The sequence below is a fragment of the Siphateles boraxobius genome, unplaced genomic scaffold (genome assembly GCF_051911475.1).
Source record: "Siphateles boraxobius isolate OS27281-9 unplaced genomic scaffold, OSU_SipBor_1 9, whole genome shotgun sequence".
Classification (NCBI taxonomy): domain Eukaryota; kingdom Metazoa; phylum Chordata; class Actinopteri; order Cypriniformes; family Leuciscidae; genus Siphateles; species Siphateles boraxobius.
Window position 1 is genome coordinate 29,789,776 of NW_027509219.1, and position 15,990 is coordinate 29,805,765.

At 42.3% G+C, this 15,990-nt stretch overlaps 2 protein-coding genes across 7 annotated transcripts in view; one reads left to right on the forward strand and one right to left on the reverse strand.

Annotated features, from left to right (window-relative positions):
- The window catches only part of dab2ipa (DAB2 interacting protein a), a 128,370-nt gene that overhangs the window by 45,038 nt on the left and 67,342 nt on the right, over positions 1-15,990 (forward strand). The gene's annotated exons all lie outside the window — the stretch shown is intronic.
- LOC143732597 (antimicrobial peptide NK-lysin-like) overlaps positions 1-15,990 on the reverse strand; it is a 47,299-nt gene that overhangs the window by 4,346 nt on the left and 26,963 nt on the right. The window lies entirely within an intron of this gene.

Here is a 15,990-nt window from a genome sequence, read left to right on the forward strand (position 1 = left end):
GTGTAAGCTAATAAAGAACATAGAGTAAATGGCCTTTTTCCTATGTATCGAAGAAATCCAAAATGTCATTGTTCTTTGTTTTTCGAGTGTTCTCTTTAGCTGGAAACGTTGATGCAATTCTGCACTGAGCTGATAGTGTGGTCATCGTGGTTTTGTATATCACACTGTTTGTTGCTGCAAATAAAGTGGTATGTGAATTTCTTTTTTGTTGCATATTTCTCATGTAAATTCAGCTTTACACCATTGACTTACACTGTATTTTTCCTGCACTTTTCCAATTTTTTTGGAGAGACTTTTGCAATCAGAGGATGCTTGAACTAGTATTTTATTGGTCCATTTTTTGGTCCACCTCATGATAATTTCAAACTCATCATTTCTTGAATTTTGCTAATTACTCAGCAAAGAAGACCATTTGCAGAACGAATTATATTGAGTGACAGAACATATGTGACCATATAAATAATTATCATAAAATACATAATAACTGCACACATTTAGACAATTAGACAATTTATTCTGACAAATATGTTCAAACATTTGCCCATTATATTACTTTGAAATTGTTACATAAACAATACTAACATTGCATGCAGCGGCCTGCAAAACTCTGGTAACCTGCAGGTTATATAAAGGAAAAATGCTACTGTGAGGCTGCGGAGATCCATTCTTGCATTGAGTGTTCATGAATTTTGGAGACCGTGCACTAAAAGGATCGCTGTGTATGTTTGGGTTGATTTCACATATCAACAGCTGCTTCTTAAAGCGTTCACTGCACCTTTAAAAATAACAACACTGCTTGTGGCCGCATTCTCTAGGAAGTGGCATCATCTTTGGTGAAAACAACAGCACAATTTTTTAAAGATTTTAAAAGTTAAACATTTTGAAAGGCATTGCATAAAATGAATGACCCAGACATTTTGCTACGTTTAGATGATTTACAGCACTCGGATTACAGGTTCAGTCCCCTCTGAGTAACTTGATTAATGCCTTACTAAACGCGACACTTCATGTATTAACATTTATAAAATCCTCTTCAAATCAAAATGAACCCTACTTATTTTGTTTGCATACATTACTGGTTTTAAGGAGAACAATTAATCCATGCAAGTTAATACTCAGAAAAAAAATTGTTGGGAATCTTTAATAAAAATCTGAAATGTTACTTCCGGTTTGGAGTGACGTTCCTTTTCCGATGGTGTCAGTTTGGCGGCTTGCGTTGAAAATGCTTAAACACTTCCCTCCAACCATCAGACGTGTTATAATAAACTGAACACTAGACCTGCTTAGCCTTTCTCATTCTTTATTGTTATAAAATAATATATATATATATATATATATATATATATATATATATATATAATCATATATGTATTTGGCTTGATTCTTTATCTGTAGAAATGTTTCTCTCAGTTGTTTGTGCGAAACAGTATGGACCTCAGAACGAGGAAATGAACACAACTTCATAATTTGGAAGAGCATGAGTTATGATCACATAATATGATTGACAGCTCTAGAGTGAATGAGCTCTCTGACTAGACACGCACTGAGGAAAACAGCACTCTGTAACCCATTTTAAGCTCTTCAGATAACATAACATCTGTATAAAGAACATGCATTCTGGATTACTTTTCTTTGGTGTTCACCATAGACTGTATAAAAGGTGTTCACACAGGTTTTCAAATCAGCACCATCACTCTCACACTTTTGGGCAACAGCAGCGGCTCGGGTAAGCTCAAATCTAATTGGACGGCTTGTTTCACCACAGGGCGACGGGGAAAAAATCGGCACTGGTCAGAAATAAAAATATCGCTTTGTCGCGCTGTGATCTATTGGGATCTATTGTTCTGATTCAAGAGCGTCATTGCTATGTACATTCTCGACGTTTAATCGCGCTCAGTGTGAAAGGCCCTTTACTGGTTTTAACCCTACAATACACCTGGGCTCCGTCAAGAATCGCATACTCTCGAGTAGGCACTCATTTTGAATAAGTAATTACTTCATACCGCTAAAAAAGTACGTTCTATATAGTATGAATGTGTGTAGACATTCCATGCCATGTTGTCATTATCATGTGACCTACCAGCCTCATTTACCTCGCTTCACTGCTATTCATAAACCATTTCCCATGGCCTTATGGGATAGTAAAGTGTCCATTTTATGCACACTTCAGAATCTCGCCAGAAGTAGTAGGTCATCTGGGTACTTTTTGCCTACTCTTTTATGAGTACTGTGAATTCGGACATTTTGTCACATACTGTTTTTCGCCTACTATAGTAGGGAAGAATGCGATTTCGGATGCAGCCATAGTTTTTCACCACTAGCCCACAGTGCCTTTTACAGCATAGAAGGTGTTTACTGTGGATTACAGTCATAGTGTGGCGCACACACAGCTTTACTGGCTTTTATGGTAGGTTCTGTTTGTTGAGATTAGTGGAGCAAAGGGCATTGGATTGCATTTGTCCACTAACTCCTGACTGCAGTTCATTGAACTCTGTTACAAGGTTAATCCGGGCAGTTGTTGCTAGTCGGATAAAGCAGTTGTCATCACGCACCCTGAGGAGAGACAGCATGTTTTGCACTTCCTGCCTAGGGCGAGAAGCACCGGTCCTAATGACTCTCTTCGCAGATAAGTGAGCGACGCGTCCACAGCTGGCTCTGAATCCTCGGGTCACACTTAGAGGAGAGAAGGATTAGGCACACTGATAGAGTTAAGCCTTCTGAGGTTTATAGACCTCAATGGGCGTCTAATGGGGAAAAATCCTTGGAGGAGATGCAATCAGTCCTGGTTGATGCATGCTTTAAATGAGACAGATGAGAAGCAGGTTTTGCTGCATTTAGCTGCAAGGTGGAGAAGCCACAGCTGGCAGCACCAGTACCCATGCTTTCCTGTGCTTGTTGCATGCCCTCTTGAGAATGGCAATATTAGACCCTCGTATGGCCCCTTTTGGCGCCGTCTTAAAACACTTTTTACACTCTCACTAGTTTTTTTTTTTTTTTTGCCCGTGCATTAACAACATCCAATAGTATATAAATGTACATCATTGAATAAGTATATATTTTTTTCTGAAAGTAATACAAAGTAATAAAAATCCACCACAGTGTCATTTCCACTCCAATTTTTTTATAAAATTGACACTTTTTTTTTCTTCACAAATAGCACATTGTGTCCTAAATGCACACAATTACATAATATTTCATACGTTTGGAAAATATTCAGGGTTTTCATAATTTAACAAAATTACAGCTAGATTGGAAATGATTCACAATAAATAAATAAAAATCAACCAATATTAACCCTGCAATTTTTTTTGATGTGGCGGTAATGACACTGTAGAAAAGTCGTACATTAAAAAAAATAAAAAATGATTGAATCACGCTTATTTTTAATATATACAAATATTATTAATATGAACGCCCATATTAATAATTCATTTTATGATGGCTTTTTATATTGTAAGAATGAAAGTCTAGGACAAGAGTAAAACAGTTAAATATATACTACCGTTCAGTCAGTAAGTAAAATAAATAAAATAAAAATTAATTTAATATAATAAAAAAATTTATCAAGGATACATTATATGAAAAGTGTAAAATATTAACATTGTTGCAAAATATTTCTATTACAAATAAATGTTGTTCTTTCTTTGTATCTTTCTTTAACTTTCTATTTATTAAAAATCTTGAAAAAACCCCCCCAAGATTTCCACAAAATTACAATGTTTTAAAAACATTGAAAAATCTTACTGCACCCAAATTTTTAAATGGTAATGTATATTAAATGCAATTGAAAAGTAGTTAAAGTAAATGAAGACACTATTCTAAAAAGTTTCCATTGAGAAATCTGTTAGTTTGAATTTTAAAAAAAGGTTTAAGTCATTGGACATAATCGTACCTAAAGTTGAAGAAACACTCATATATATGCACTTCAGTAATTCTCTTTAAGGCCTGTGTGTTTGTTTTCCAGTGGTACTTGTTGCATTCAAATATTGGCATCAGTCTGCCCCAACTGTTTACCCCCTACCAGAAAACTAAGATAAACAGTTATTCCACTGCTTTCAGCTCACCCATTTTGCTTAATTACAGAGCTAAACTAATGACAGGATCTATTAACTGACGCAAGACAGAATGAGCACTGTGTTTGTAAGCATGCTTGAACGTGAACGCCCCTCGTGCATGCCGATGAGTTGTGTGTTTGGCTCCTGCGGGGCCACAAGAGAGTCCCGCTGTCTCATGCGACACAGAGCCTTTCGTGCGAGTACGCCGAACCGGATCCACGCTAATTGATCAGGATCCCAGGCTTGTCGGAACAAAAGGAGAAAGGGCAAAAGTGCACCCCCATGCTGTGTGGACCACTTTGAGAACCCTGGGAGAAATCCAATACCTGGCTCTGGTGATGTATGCAGACACAATCGTTAGGAACCCAGGGACACGGATTTCCCCACAGGCCCTGGTTCTCATGCAGAGCAGGCGGCTTCAGGCTGTGGACTCCTCTGCATTAAGGCTCAGGCTAGACTGTCTGGCTGTGATCAACAGATAATGACATTATAGATGTATTGTTTCAGCAGATGGTCAGACACATTCAGGATCTTAGCAGAGGCTAACTGCAGTCGGGAGTCTTGTTTAGTTGTTATCTGAAAGTGTGTTTGATAACGGCAGTCATGCTAAGTGCCTTCATGGAAGACTGAACACAAAGAACTTGTTTTTTTACACTGTGAAAAAAATGGCGAGTTTGCTCATTATATCACAAAGTAGTGTTGTCATAGGAGACATGGCTTTTCTGAGCTGCACAAGGGGTGAACACTGCAAAAAAAATATTTTTAATGAAGAATATTTTACTTGAGAAGCAACATTGCATTATATATTTCAGCTTGCTTTCAGACAATGTTGAGAATGTTTCATGAGAATGTTGTTTCAAGTGTAAAACAAATAAAATATCTGCCGGTGCAATAATACAAATAAAAAAACACTTAAATAAAAAACTATCTACTATATAAGAAGATCTTAAAGGTCCCATATTGTCAAAACTGAAATTTCCTGTTTTATTTATGATAACAGAGGTCTATGGGCTATGAAACTAATATATATGTTTCAAAACAGTCAATCCACAGTCAAATGCACACAGCCTGTATAAAGTAGCTGTGCCCTGTTCATGAGCCGTTGTGACTTCCGTAAAAATGTGATGTCAAAACTACTGTCACTGCCTTCAGTCACCTCCCCAAAACCCTCCTTTTGCCCAAACCCAGACAACATCATTGCTGAGCAACAACAACACGGAAAACGCTGTCCAGAAAACGCTGTTCAGTCGATGGATGTCAGGAAACTACATCATTGCACAGGCAACAACATTAATAAGAGACCAGTGGCTAATAGTTATTTTTTCTGAAATACCACAGCAATTTAGTTCGACCTTAACTGTCTGTTCTGCACATTTCACAAGTGACTGCTTCGTCAATCTGGTACAGTTCAATGTTTTTCAAAGAAGCTAACGTAGCCTACTCCTCAAAGATGCTGCAGTCCCTACATTGTTTGGTCCGACCTCAAATTCGCAACCCGTAAATAAACTTCTACATTATCTTACATTATAATCTGAAATTATGGTTTGTGAACAGATACAGATTGATGCTGACGTTTTGTTTTGTACAGTCTATGGTTGCCACAAACTTTGATAGAATATCTGTTGGAAACAAAAAAAAACAAAAAAACTTTGTTTTCCTAAGTTACTGACACCGCCCCTGTTGGTGTCTGTTGTTTTCGAGTTAAAGACGGTGAGATTGAGTTCACTCAGTGTCTGTGTCCTTTGTTTTGTAACAGAAACTAACGTTTAGTGTAACGTCAACTTACTTGCATGAGTAACGTTGTTTCAAAGACAGTTGAGTCTTGAGTTTGTTTATAGACAGTTTAAATTAGCGTTAACGTTAAATCTGCATGCCGCATTGATGTAATGGTAATTACAATACTCTTACAAAAACGGCAAATGTAAAAAAAATTTTTTTTAAAAGCATGAAATAGCCTACCACTCTGAAACGTTTGAGGAGGTGGTTGTATGTCTCCTGCCGTCGCCGATTCGTCCGGCTCGAACATATAAGGCCAGATAACATTTCCCTCAGCAATGTCCATCATTTCAGGTGTTTTATTTACCTTAACTTACTTGTGAACATTACCAAGCCACAGCAGGCTACAGCATACATAACATACTCGGTTACTAACGTAACCTCGGTTCTCTCTAGAGAGGGAACGAGTACTGCGTAATATCTTACGCTATGGGGAAAACCTCTTTTCCACGAGATATTGAAGCCAAAAATTATCCTTAATTTTGAATTAATGTAAAACGCTGTGCGGCAGCAGGCAGACATAGGCAAGACGGCTCGCGCGCCTATTGGCTGCCCTGCGGCAACAGCAGCAGCCTATCGAGAGAGGCCCTGCGTGACGTGATACCCAATGGGGGCGCTTCGCGCCCATTTCGTCACGTCCCGCCAGAATAGGCGTGGCCTTGGCCTATTAATACGCTCGACAGGCTGATACAAACTGGTTTTCATCACTGAAGCGAACTAGCGCTGTTGTATGCACGGCAAGATACGCAGTACTCGTTCCCTCTCTAGAGAGAACCTAGGTTATGTTAGTAACCGAGTACGTTCTCTTACGAGAGTATCTCTCGTACTGCGTAATATCTTACGCTATGGGAAACACAATGCAACACGCCGTGCGTACTGGGATCGACACCAAAGTCCCAAAGGCAGTAGGCCGGGGCTCATATAGTGCATAATCACCGTAGACTCACAGAGAGTTGGAGAAGAGAGGCTACAAGCATCATTCCCCATGAAATAGTATCCCACAGGAGCTAGTTATGTTAACAGTGTTTCACGCAGACAGGGTGAACGTGTTCAGCCTGAACTGGGTATAAGTACGGGTTATTCAACACCCATGGAGCTGTTCTATCGATCAGTGAGCGATGCACAAGCAAAACTCAGCATTCTGCGCCGGCGCAGCGGGACAGATTATACTGGATTCTAGACCGACAGCAGCTTGGCCTGTAAGGCGGGAACCTCTAGGTTATAAAACCTTATAAATGTAGACGGCGAGGCCCAGCCTGCCGCCATACAGATATCTTGCAAGGAAATCCGCTAGACCACGCCCACGACAAGGCCACATGGAGTGTGCTCTGACACCCAAAGGACACTGTAGGCCCTTAGAAGTGTAAGCCAGCGCTATGGCATCGACTATCCATCTGGATAGGCTATGTTTTGATGCGGCCAGTCCCTTGGCGTCCGCCAAACAAAACGAAGAGCTGCTCAGTCTGTCTGAAGACAGACGAGCGGGACACATAAGCTCTCAGTGCCCTGACAGGGCAGAGGAGACTCGCATCCTCCTCCTCATTATGAACTTGGAGGGTGCACAGGGAAATAACCTGGGCCCTGAATGGTGTGTTGAGGAATTTGGGCACGTACCAATGCCTTGGTTTGAGTATGACTTTTAAGTCATTAGGCCCAAACTCCATGCATGACGCGCTTACTGAAAACGCTTGCAAGTCCCCTACGCGCTTCACTGAAGCGAGAGCCATAAGGAATACTGTTTTGAGAGACAGATGTTTAATGTCTGACAAATGGATTGGCTCGAATGGGGCACCTTTCATGGCTTCTTAAAATGTAGAAAGGTCCCAAACAGGGACTGAGGGGGGTCTGGGAGGATTCAGCCTCCGAGCTCCCCTGAGGAATCGCACGACCAGGTCATTTTTCCCCAGTGACTGGCCAGACGTCGGTTTTGCAAACGCCGCAATGGCCGCCACGTATACTTTGAGCGTGGATGGGGTTCTGCCCTTATCCAGCAGCTCCTGAAGGAAGGAGAGCACTTCCGTAACCCCGCCAATTCTGGTTCGTCCAGAGCGGAGCCACGAGCAGCACTGGGCATCCGTTTTCCCTGATTCGTTCAAGCACTTGAGGCAGGAGCGAGACGGGGGGGAAAAGCATAGAGGGGGCAGCGGGGCCATACGTGGGCCAGCGCATCCCTGCTCTTGGATAAAAAGTTCGGACAGTGAGCGTTTTCTTGGGACACGAACAATTCCACCTGCGATCTGCCGAATGTCTCCCACAGCAGTTGGATCATCTGCGGGTGCAGCGACCACTCCCCTGCTGGGACATTGTTTTTGGACAGACAGTCCTGTCCCAGATTCAAGCGAGCAGGCACATGCGCTGCTTTCAGTGAAAGCAGGTTGGGCTGAGCCCAGACCAGGAGGCATTCCGTCAGCCTGTAAAGATTTCAGGACCTGACGCCACCCTGGCGATTTATGTATGCCACGCCACCACTGACATGTTGTCCGACCGAACTAAGACGTGGCGGCCTTTTATCTGGGGACAGACGCACCGTAGCGCGTTGTCGACTGCCAGCATTTCCAGACAGTTTATGTGTAGGAGCTTTTCCCGTTCTGACCACTGGCCAAAGAACGGTCTGCCCTCGAGCAGCGCTCCCCATCCCGAGGTGGAGGTGTCCGTGGACACCACCGTCACACTCGAGGGAGTCCCCAGACTCACGCCTGACTGACACCAGTCGGCTATTTTCCAAGGTTCCAGAGTGTCCAGTTTGCGCTCCGGCGACAGACGTGCTGTCATAGACAGCGAGTCCCGCACTGTTCCCAGAAAAGAGATTTTCTGGCTGGGAAACAGCGAACTCTTCGCCCAATTGACTGTGAGACCCAGATTCTCGAGATGCTCGAGTAATGTGGTTCTGTGTTCTATGAGCTCTGAATGTGATCGAACTAGAATCAGCCAATCGTCCAAGTAGTTCAAAACTCGCAAGCCCTGAAGTCTCAGGGGTGCGAGGGCCATGCACTTTGTAAATGTACGGAGTGCTAGGGATAGGCCGAACGGTAGGACTGTGTATTGATATGCCTGGCCCTCGAAGGCGAATTTCAAGAATCGCCTGTGTCGTGACGCTATTTGTTTTTGGAAAAAGGCGTCTTTCAGATCTATTGAGATAAACCAGTCTCCCTGGCGCACTTGCGCAAGGATTTTCCTGGTTGTCAGCATTCTGAACTGGCGCTTCATAAGCACTCTGTTCAGCTGTCGTAGATCTAGAATGGGTCTGAGACCCCTGTCTTTTTCGGTACCAGAAAATATCTGCTGTATAGCCCCCCTTCGCTCTGAGATAAAGATTCTATGGCCCCTTTGCTCAGCAGTTTCGCTATTTCGGCTCGAAGTAGATGAGATACTTCCTTGTTTACCGTGGTTTTGACTCGCGCCGTGTAACGGCGGGGATGTCGAGCGAACTGTAGCGAATAGCCTCTCTTTATAGTGTTCAACACCCATTCTGATACCCGGGAAGCTTTGCCCACGCCTCTGCGTGAATAGCTAGAGGTAGAATGAAAACCGGGCTCTGGCTGGGGCATAGCGGTGGCCGCAGAGCTTCGGTGTGCTGAGACATAAACACTGTGTTTACAGTGTGCGAGGCGAGAGGCGCGCCGATCACGGCGGGGAGCCTGGTCGCGCTTGAATTCTCTATGACAGATTGTGGAGAGAGAGCGAGCGGGACAAACCCCATGGGGTTGAGCGTGTCTGTGAGGGAATGTGGGCGCGGGACAGCGGGTACACTCACTGCACTGAAAACACCGTCGGCTTGTGCTGACTGAATGTGTGTCGGTTTCGTTTTTACAGAAACCGAGGGACACGTATCGTGTAGTGTTTGTGGGCACTGTGTTGTGGGCACATTCACTACATTTTTTTTTTCACAATCGACATGAGTCGATTTTATTTGTTCTAGCCCTGAACTGTGACGGGCTGTGTCTGTGTGTGGGAATGGGCACTGAGACGGGGGCATTCTTACAACAATCATAACACCATCGGCCGTGGCCGGAATACCAGAAAATACACTCTTTTTTGGGATTTATCTGGGTCGCCGTAAAAAGGGTGTTTGTGTGCAGGCAAGCGGGCTGTGGTACCGGCTTGTTTTCTGCGAAATACACTGGAACAGTCACATTGTTTGGAACTGAACGAGCGAGAAGTTTTGGTGGAGTCTGGCCGCGGCGAGACTTAAACACCGTGGGTCTTCGCTGACTGTATGTGTGTTGGTTTTGTTTTACAGAAACCGTGGTACATGCAGTGTGTAGTGTTTGTGGGCACTGGGTTGTGGGCACATTCACTACATTTAATGCACATTTGACATGAGTCAACCTCATTTGTGCAAGCCCTGCACTGTGGCGGGCTGTGTTTGTGTGTAGAAATGAACACTGGACTGTGGGCATTTTTATTACACTCATAACACCATCGGCTGTGGCCGGAATACCAGAAAATAAACTGCTTATATGATTTTTCTGGGTCGCCGTGGAAACGGCATTTGTGTGCAGGCAAGCGGGCCATGGTACCGGCTTGTTTACTGCAAAATACACTGGAACAGTCGCATTTTCTGGAACTGAACTAGCGAAAGTTTGGTGGAAGTCTGGCCGCGGCAAGACTTTTTTTATTTTTTTATCTGCTGCGAGAGCTGGGATCGAACATGGGTCTCTCGTGCGGATAAGAGAGCGTCATCACAGTTTTGTGTGTGTGTTGGCGTTTGTTTGCAGGCGTGCGTGTTATACAACAGGCTCATTGCTGCAATATTGACATTTTCAGCCGCTCAGACTACGAGGAGCTGAGAAATTGTTGAGAAATGGAGATTGGTCCGGCCTCGGCAGGACAAAAACACGCTCTTTCCTCATTTCACCGGTGACGCGTGCCCACGGGTTGAGAGCGTCATCACAGTTTTTTGTGTTTCGCCGTTTGTTTGCAGGCTTGCGTGTTATACAACAGGCTCATTGCCGCAATATTGACATTTTCAAGCGCTCAGACTACAAGGAGCTGAGAAATGTTTGAGAAATGGAGATTGGTCCGGCCTCGGCGGGACCAAAACACACTCTTTCCTCATTTCGCCGGTGACGCATGTCCATGGGGGGCGGGGTAGCTTTCTTATAACGTAAAGAAAGCCAACCGCGCCGCGGTTTTGATGCTGGCCCGTTTCCCTGACGACCCAGAGGGGGGGAGGTCCACAGAGCTCGCCCGATCTTCACTGTCCGACGACAGGATAGAGCTGCTGGCCTTCTCTACAGATGCAGCTATCTCGTCGTCATTTACGGCGGAAGCGGCGGCGCGCGGCGGCCGTTGTCCGTCACAAGCGACTCGAGTGAAGCTGGTGAAGCTGGCGGGCGAACCGGCGTGCATTCACGGGCTGGAGAAGGCTCGGGGACCCGCTGAGTACGGCGCTTTTACGGTGCGTCACTACAGCGGGCGGAAGAGCAGGCTCTGAGAAGGATGCCAGGCGAGTTCTCAGAGTCACCATGGGCGTCAGCTCGTAATGAGGGCATTCGCCGTCAGCGAGCGCGAGAGTCGCGTTATCCTCACCCAGGCAGGAAGCGCAGATGACGGTCCCCGTCGCTGAGTGTGGCTCGGTACGAGCCGCAGGATCTTTGCATCTTTAAAAGATTTTAGAAGAATTAGACGGGCCAAAATCGACCTGTTCTTAGCAGAGCTCCTGAGAAAGGAGCTGGAAAAATATATTGAGATATTGAGGTTTTTGGTACTTATACTGCAAATACTGTATATATTCTTAAGGACATCAACACCTAAAATAAAACTCCAGAAAGGTGTACAATACTGGACCTTTAATAGATTATGCTATGAAGTAATTTATCCTGCTTTAAAGATTTGTAGATGTTTTAACTGAAAAAAAACAGTCAAAAGGAATCATTAAGAATTATTTTGCAGTGAACAGATACATTTCCTGTTCAGTGTTCAGTATTGAACATTGTTTGTTCATGTCATAGTGCATTAACTAATGTTAACAAACTTTTCATTTTAATCAAAATGTATTAGGAAATGTTGAAATTAACATTAATTTAGATGAATAAATGCAGTAGAAGTCTTGTTTTCAGAGTGTATCTTGAATTAAGTTTATTTGTCTCAACCCCATTGGCAAAATGTTTGTTTCGAGCAAAATACTCTCTTTGAACAAGAAAACCATTTGCCAAACTGTGAGTTTTCAATTGAACTGTGAGCCTCAGTCTTGTAGTGTGCGCCTGGCATTAGGAGACATCTGGAAAGCTTGGCATAAGGGGCTTCTTGAAATATTTCATCTTAAATTAGATGTCTTCCAGGAATGTTTATCTTGTAACCTTGGTGCATTGGCACAATAAGGGTGAGAAACAGATCTTAGTTCTACTGGTTATAACAGGACTGGATTGTTACTTGTCGAAACACAATTTCAGGTGAGGAATAGGGATTTAACCCATTAAAGGCTACAGTAGTAACATAGGCTAATTCCTACACTGCTAAATTAATTATAATAAGAAATTTTTTAAAAACTTAACTTTTTTAATTTCAATTTTATTATATCAAGATTTTTTTTTATGTCTACCTATAATATTAGATACAAATACTATGACTATTTTTAGTACACAAAACCATCATTAACATTGCAATCTCACTTCAGTTGGGAAAAAAAATATTTTTGGAACAATCTTCATGTTGACAAAAAAAGAAAAAGAAAAGCTGTCTATGTCTCAGGAGGTTTCAGAAAAGAGCCCCAGATGTTTTCTTCACTAGCGCTGGTGTGACTAACAGCCTAACAGGGCCGTTTGGGGGTCAGGGCAGAGCTTAGCCTTTTGCTGTCTTACAAAGTAAGAACCAGGTTATACAAATCTAAACAGGGCCTTCAAATCAATGTTTATCGGCCTCAAAATGTTTCACGCTGTGTCTGCAAGCAGACAGCCGCACAACTAAAGCTGTCAGACACAAACTCACAAGCATGGACACAAGAGGGCAGAGAGAGGCCAAGCATTAAGATTACAGGAGTGGGGGAGATGAGAGGAGGTTAAGAGTGCAGGCGCAGCAGCTAAGCATTACAGGAATTCAGTACATGCACACAATAGACGTAAAGGAATCTGCAAACCTTCAGCCTTTTGACAGCTGACAGAGCTTATTACTGAGGCATGATGCCAACATAACCGCATATGTTAGGCCTAGAATAGTGTATAATCCTGATTGGCAAAAGGTCCAGGGAATATATTGAAGAGTTCATGATTTGACAAAAACTTTAACCATTTAAATATATTATGTTACTTTCCAAATGCTTCGAAGGCAGAGGTTATTATGTGAGTATAGGAGACCATAAGTCTGAGTGGACATCCATGACATGCGGAGTCCCTCAAGGCTCCATTCTTGCGCCACTCCTATTCAACCTGTACATGCTCCCAATGAGCCAAATAATGAGAAAGAACCAAATCGCTTACCATAGCTATGCAGACGACACACAGCTCTACTTATCCCTATCGCCTAACGATTACAGCCCCATTGACTCCCTTTGCCAATGCATTGATGAAGTAAACAATTGGATGTGCCAAAACTTTCTTCAGTTAAACAAAGACAAAACTGAAGTCATTGCGTTTGGAAACAAAGATGAAGTTCTCAAGGTGAACGCATACCTTCAGTCTAGGGGTCAAACAACTAAAAATCAAGTCAGGAATCTGGGTGTGTCTCTGGAGTCAGACCTTAGTTTCAGTAGTCATGTCAAAGCAATAACTAAATCAGCATATTATCACCTGAAAAATATTGCAAGAATTAGATGCTTTGTTTTGAGTCAAGACTTAGAAAAACTTGTGCATGCTTTCATCACCAGTAGGGTGGATTATTGTAATGGCCTTCTCACTGGCCTTCCCAAAAAGACCATAAGACAGTTGCAGCTCATACAGAACGCTGCTGCTAGGATTCTGAGCAGAACCAGAAAATATGAACACATCACACCAGTCCTCAGGTCTTTACACTGGCTGCCAGTTACATTTAGGATTGATTTTAAAGTATTATTACTGGTATATAAATCATTCAATGGCCTAGGACCTCAATACATTGCAGATATGCTCAGTGAATATAAACCCAACAGATCACTCAGATCATTAGGATCACATCGGCTAGAAATACCAAGGGTTCACTCTAAGCATGGCGAGTCTGCTTTTAGCTACTATGCCAGCCGCAGCTGGAACCAGCTTCGAGAAGAGATCAGATGTGCTCCTACAGTAGTCACATTCAAATCCAGACTCAAAACACATCTGTTTAACTGTGCATTTACTGAATGAGCACTGTGCCACTGTTCGTCCGACTGTTTGCACTGTATTTTATTTTATGTTTTAATTATTCTGATTTCTGTATTTTATCTTTTATTCTAAACTGTTTTAATTATTCTGATTTCTTTTGATTATTTTAATTTCTACTATGTAAAGCACTTTGAATTACCATTGTGTATGAAATGTGCTATATAAATAAACTTGCCTTGCCTTGCCTTCTTTCTGGTCTTATTGTGAATTATTTATCTTTACTTGTAATTGGCAAAAAAAAAAAAAAAAAAACATCTTCATGATGTTTTTCTGCAGATATCATGGCCTTTCACACTATTGTATGATGTTAACCAAAAGCCACATTGCTAGTTAGGCATTGCTTTGGCACATTTGTTACCTTAGCTCCTTTCTGGTATGTAACTCCCAGTTTTCACAGTACAACCAGTTTCTGATAGATAAAAAATAGCCTCACCGTCTCACTGTTTGTGACAAATGTGGAGTTTCACACACACAATTTATTTTGTGGTAAAGCATTCATCATTTTGTGGAAAACATTCCATTGTAAGGAAATGCATGTGATAAAGATAGACTTGGCTGTAGACACGTCTCGGGGGTATTGTTTAATTTTGAAAGATGCAGAATAACTACCCGGCTTGAGTTTGTGTCAGGAGTGGAGCTCTGCAGACTGTGTTGTCATTGATCCAGACTGCGGCTTCAGCCCCCAGTTACACGTCTGCTCCAAACAACAGCATCATCAAACAGAGCTCTTCCTTCACCCTGACTGGCTCCATGAATAATTCTGTTTAGAAGTTCAGCTAATATTGGCAAATTTCATGCGAAAAATGTCCTGAAAAAAACTAAGAACTGAAAAATTTTGAAATATTCTTTGAAGAGGTTTTGATATAAGATGTCTGAAAGCTGACCCATTGAGAACAGTCATGACATCTCTCAAAAACAAAAGTCTTTACTTACCATACGTCTATAACGGCTGATATGAAATTGTCAGCTTTGAGCAAATAGTGAGTTTGACCAACTAAGAGATTTACGTAATTTTTCAATGATCACAGTCTTCTCAGTGGATGGATATGTTTTCATTTAAATGTCATAGTTATAAGATATAATTTATAATTATAAAATGTATTATAAATGTGGCATTATATAGGATCTGTAGATTTCAGCATCAACATTGGCCATTGAATAAATCGGTTGTCCGCAACTAGACACCAAGCTGAATAGTAACACAATGTGACTTGGGATAGTTTTACTTGAGTATAAGAAGCCACATGGGACTAACCATTGCCCAAGATCTATTGTGTTGCCTCAGTTGTAACTCAATAGCCTAGGAATATGATGAGGACCACAATATTTATTAGCAAATGTAATTAAGTTATGGTAAAGGGTCATATAGGTAGTGTGATGACAGATTTTTGAGTTTCAAGCAAATAATCTGATTTCTGCCACAGCATTTCAGACAAGCACTTTAATCAACTGTGCATCGTTTAGATGTGACTTTCTTTTGTTTCTGTTAGCCCCTTAATCGGTTGTTGAGCAACAACAGGCACTAAGTGCTTTATTAAGATCAATTAGCCATTCATTCACTTCATGCATGAGGCCTTGATTCAGATTTCCCACCCATTAATTGCATCTAAATGCACTTTTTTTCCTTTCTTTCTCAAAGCATCTCACTCAGATAGACTTTGGTCTTTCAAGAATAACTCAATTCCTTTCAATCTTGTCCTAATCTATACAGCCTCTGAAAAGCACCAGCTCAGCTCTCCTCCTATGAACTTGCAGTACACCAGTATTTTTTCCCCCTCTCCATGCCAGCCAACAGTTTCCATGGTAACAGCGGCTTTAAGGGGAGTATCACATCAGTGAAGCTCCTTCAACCCGGCGCTGCGAGCAGATGTGTGCGCCACACC